Here is a 5,533-nt window from a genome sequence, read left to right on the forward strand (position 1 = left end):
CCCTCCGCATGCCCCTCCAAGCCCCAGCCCCAGCCCCACTAACCTCCTTTCTGTTTCTACGTGTCTGCCTACTGTGGGCATGTCCCATGTGTAACATCTCACACTGTTTTCTGCTGTGACCGGCTTCTTTCACTCAGCAAAATATTCTTCAGGTTTATTCATGCAGCAACATGTGTCAGTACTTCATTCCTTTTTATTCCATTTTGTTGGCTCAACACCCATGGATGGACATTTGGGTTGTCCCACCTTTCGGCGATCACACACAGTGCTGCTGAGGACAGAGTGGACAGGCATCGCTGTGGACACGGCTCTGAGTGGTCACTGCCCTGTCTTCGCAGAGGTCCCCCCAAGGCTCTTCCTGCCACTTCCTGTGATGGCCAGCCTTTCGGTTCTTCTTTCCAGCCTCGGAACCTGGGCTGTCTTCCCGGCGGGGGCCCTTATGCCTCAGGTGTCCCCTATGGCAGGACAGAGTTTGAAACAGTCAGAGTCTCATGCCCATCTCCCTCTGCCCAGCCGGGGGATGGAATCGGCCCATCTCCCTCTGCCCAGCCGGGGGATGGAATCGGCCCATCTCCCTCTGCCCAGCCGGGGGATGGAATCGGCCCATCTCCCTCTGCCCAGCCGGGGGATGGAATCGGCTCCAGCACAGACCCCTCCCTGTGTCCAGCTCCGCAGGCACCAGGGCAGCGTCTCCCCTTTAGGTGCCTCTGCATGTGGCCACCCACCACTCACTGTGCCCCAATCTGGGAAACCCAGAATCCGTGTCCTGGCCCCGTGTGTCCTTGTCCCAAATCAATCTTCCCTTTGACCTTAAACATCTTCTGGTCCGGACATAGGTGAGGAAGGGCCTCGCTTCAGTTTGTGGCCTCAGTCCAACCTGGGAAAGAGTGTGTTCTGGGCTGAATTGTGTTCCCCCAAAATTCATATGTTGAAGTCCTAACCCCCAGTACCTCTCAGTGTGACTACATTCAGAGATAGCATCTTTAAAGAGGTATTTAAGGTGAAATGAGGTCACATTGGTGGACCTAATCCAATCTGACTGGTGTCCTCATAAGAAGAGTAAATTTGGACACACAAGGAGACACCCCGGGTGCACATACACAGAGGGGTGGCCATGTGAGGACACAGCAGGAAGGCAGTGGTCTGCAAGCCAAGGAGAGGTGCCCTGCCAGCATCTTGATCTTGAACTTCCGGCCTCCAGCATCCTAAGACAATAAATTTCTGTTGTTTAACCCACTGCGTTGGGTAGTTATGAAAGCCCTAGCAAAGGAATACGAATATGTTTCAATGCCCTGAGAATATCTTAAATTTCTCTACTTCCCTGGCCATCCCACAGACCCAGTCTGTTTGTGAAATCAAAATATTAATAAATGTCTCACCTACCTCCCTGACTTGTTGAGAGGGTGCCAGGAGTTAGAAAGTGGGCTATGCAAAGGCACTGTTATTATCAGCCCACCTCGTCTTGCTCATGCCACTCGTGTAAGCATGGCCCAGGTGCCCAGGACCTTCCCCGTATTAAACCTGATTTTCCCATGTCACCCTCTGTATCTATGTTCTGTGTTTGCCCACAGCCCTGAACTAGGGGTCACCACGTGGGATGGTGGAAGGCAGGGGGCTTGTCCATTTATTCCTCTGCCACGAGGGCAGGTGCTCACGAAGGTTTGGTGATGTGCAAATGAGTAGCACCTTCCCCAAAGAACCCCACGCCTGCTGAGTGGGTCATTACTCCTGCCGGCTGCTCTTGGCTGCCACTGAGCAGCACACAGGCTAAGTCAGGAGCAATCTATGTGTTTCGCAGACTCATGCTGCAACACTGTGGCCACTGTTTTATCCTGTGGATGACAGGTGCGTACCTGAAAGCCCCCGGGAGCACTTCTGTGCAGGAACACCGTGTCTCACCAGCCGCGGGGGCTCTGTGCCCGAGGACTGGACACTGAGTGTGCGCTCAGCAAGTATTTGCTAGAAGAATGAACAAGTGAAAAGGGTAGAGAGAGAAGTGACAGGTGGTTTCTGAGGACCCAGCAGGGCCGCCTTCCCACGGCTGCCTCTCTGCCAGGTCAGGGGTCTCGCCAGGAGTTTCCACTGCACAGGAGTCCATGGGAGCCCAGTGCCCACGGTTCAGGTCGTGCCCTTGTGGGTGCTGTTACTACATGCTGAGTGAACCTGCTGTAAACCTTCCAGAAGGTGAATCCTAACAGTGATCAAGAGGCAACATTCTGGGGGGTCTCAGCTCAAGTCAGGAGACCGGAAGCAGATGGCATGTTAGCGGTTAAGGGCAAGAGCACAGGCGATGGGAAATCATCCTGGGCCCACTGTTGTTTGAGCGCTTACATGTCCTCAGTGTGCCAGACATTGGCCTGGACCGTCCTCTTCAACAAGAACAATGGCACTTCCTGGCTCTTCCTGATCGGCACCGTAGCATACTGGAACCTCTAGAACCAGACAGCTCAGGTTCAAATCCTGGTGCTGTTCCTGACGGGCATCCGACCTTAGCAAGGCACTCAGGTCCCCTGGAACTTGGTTTCCTTCTTTGCAAAATGAGACTGTTGGTAATAATAGTATCACCGTCATAGTGTTGTTGTGAAGATCCAGTTAAATAACTTAAACTATTTAGAACAAGACTTGGCATTGACAAGTTCTCATTGTTGCCTTGTGTGCTGCTCTGAGTCTCAGGTTATACTCAGGGCAGTCCCTGAAGAGAGGTACTGACACCAGCCTCCTGCTACCAGCAAGGAAGCTGGGCAACGGAGCTTGTGTGCAAGCAGCCCCAGATCAGAGTGTGGAGTGAGGCTTCCCACCCAGCTGCTCTCCAGTCCCTAGGAGCCCTCTTCATCAGCACAAGGTCCAGCAAAAACCAGACCTACCTGCAGGGAGTGACATGCAGCATGGCAATTGTCCAGAGCCCTCTAGCGCACCCTGCAGGAAAACAGGTGTGTTCTCTGAGGCAGGCCTGAGATCTAGAAACAGCAATAGTCCATCTTCTTCATCTCATGGCACATAATCACTAAAATTCTGCTGCACATCAAAAATATATATATATATATTTGGCCAATCTGACCAAAAAAAGGTGTACTTTTTTTTCTTTTTTTTTTAAGGTGTACTTTTGATTTACAAAATAATAATAGTAATTACCTATCCTTTTTGCTCCAAAGTGATTTAAAAAAAAAAAACTCAGGTGTCTAATCTTGTATATAAGGATTTCAGTACCAAAAATTAACTAATCAGACGCAACCTTATTATGTGACGTGATCAATAAGGTGCAATTCTATTATATGACATACTAGAGGCCCGGTGCATGAAAATTCATGCATTGGAGGGGGGTCCCTCAGCCGGGCCTGCCCCTCTCATAGTCCGGGAGCCCTCAGGGGTGGGAGGTGACCCGGCGATCAGGGGAAGGCGACGCCCCATCACACCTCTGCAGCTGCCACTGCTGGCAGCGCAAGCCTCGGCTGGCCCTGGTTACCTGAGCCTCGGGCAGCCCTGGGCGGCTGGGGGGCTGAGGGGACTGGGGGACTCCGGAGGCAGGCGCGCCATCTTGTGGCTGTGGGTGCCGCCATCTTTGAGGGCGGGGCAGCAATTAGCATATCTCTCTTTATTAGATAGGATATTTAGACAAGGCATTCACACAGAGGGCTATTGTTGTGTTGGATGTTGACACTTTTTTATTTGACAATCTCAGGGAAAAGAGGTCAGTGCCCCTGACTCAACTGTCAGGTATTGGTTTGACTCAGCCCATAGACCGTCAGCCTGCAGACTGAAGGGTCCTGGGTTCGACTGCAGTCAAGAGCACATACCTCGGTTGCAGGCTCCTCCCCAGCCTGGGCCCTGGTTAGGGCGCATACAGGAGGCAACCTATCTATATGTTTCTCTCACATTGATATTTCTGTCTTTTCCTCTCTCTAAATATCAATGGAAAAATATCCCCAGGTGAGCATTAAAAAGAAAATGCTGCAACACACAGGCTGAAAATGGCTGGTCAAGAAGCATAGTTGACTGAGAGAGGCATTTAGGCAAAGCACCGACCGCCTGGAGCCCTGCAAGCCCTCCGCATTGGCCAGTCTGGCAAGTTTCAGGCAGGTAAGAGATGCTGGAGAGGTAAGCAACCTCCAAACTGTGGAGGAGTTTCTAGATTGTGCTGAGCGTGACTTTCATTGTGTAGGTAATGAGGAACTGAGAGGCCGGCCGACACTTGTAGAACATGAACGGGAAGGAAACCCAGGAGTCCTCATGGCAGCTGCTTCTACACCGTTGGCCCTCCCGCCTGCTGGCTGAGCTCTCCCACACTTGGGCCTGAGAGCAGGCGCTGCGCTTCTTCCTGTCTCTGAATCTGGAGATCTAGGCATGCGTTGCTCAAATACTTATGAAACCAATTAATGTCTAGCAATGCTGCCCAGGGAAAGCAGGGGAGGGACTAGAAGTTCAAAACCTGCAAAGGATTTCCCCCAAATTAGCCAGAAGTCTCTAGGAATCGCTGCTTCGTTTGGTTCATCCTGACTCTCCACAGCGTCCAGGTGGGAAAGGCCAGGTTCTGCACAGGTTCCTGTCATTCCGGTAGGAGGGGCTTGTCTCCCCGGTGCTGGTGGAAGTGGGGCCCTTAGGGTCCCACCGGAGAGGCACTCCCAGGGGCCCCCACGGAGGGTGTGATGTGGAGAAGCTTCATTTCTGTGGAATCACACCCCTGGGCTTCCCTTCGTCCAGTCATCCAAGTGCAGCGGGGGCGTCAGTGGAGCTGAAGTCAGAGCCAGGGTCCAGTTTCCGGTCCATATTCACAAAGTCCAGTTCAGCATCAGGCCGGGCAGTCCTTCAGGCCATGTGCGCGGGGTCCGAATGCAAGAGGACACGCCTGGAGCAGCAAGAGCCGAGAGCCAGGAGGAAGAGCAATGAGAGCCGCTTCTGTGTAGGCCGCTGAGCTCGCAGTGGCCACGCCCATTTGGGCCAACCGTGCCCAGGCCCAGGTTTAATGGGCAGACAAGTCCCCTCTCGACGCCCCACCTTGACTGGGCACGCGCCCCACTTCCCTGGCTGGGGCGTGAGGTGGCGGCTTCCCGGGGAAGCTGCCCAAATGCCTCCTGCAATGCCGGCCTCCCTGCTCCTTCCCTGTGACCCAGCACAACATATGCCATCAGGGGGTGACCCGCTCAGCACAGACCCTCACAGGCACAAGGAGGAGATGACGCCCCGGTGCGAGGCGGGCCGGGGGCCCGAGGCCCCGAGTGGGCTTCTCCCTCGCGCCTGGACCACAGGCGCGCTCCTCCTGTGCTGTCAGCTCCCCACCCCTGCGAGCAGGACCTCCGTGCAGCGGGCCCCCGCCTGTCTGGTCGCCAAAGGATTCCCCGAACCCAGGTAATTTGGGGGATGAAGCAGGAGGAGCAGCGCCTGCCGCCCGGTGACCTTAAATAGAAGGACTTCGATCTCTAAGAAGGCGGCCGAACAGCACTCTGCCGAGGCCGCCGCCTCACTGGCCCGCACCAAGGACCACCTTTCCCAAGTGACGCGGCTTGGGGGCTACCGGCCCGGAGCATTGTGGGCATTG

Source organism: Myotis brandtii, unplaced genomic scaffold, assembly GCF_000412655.1.
Source record: "Myotis brandtii unplaced genomic scaffold, ASM41265v1 scaffold314, whole genome shotgun sequence".
Classification (NCBI taxonomy): domain Eukaryota; kingdom Metazoa; phylum Chordata; class Mammalia; order Chiroptera; family Vespertilionidae; genus Myotis; species Myotis brandtii.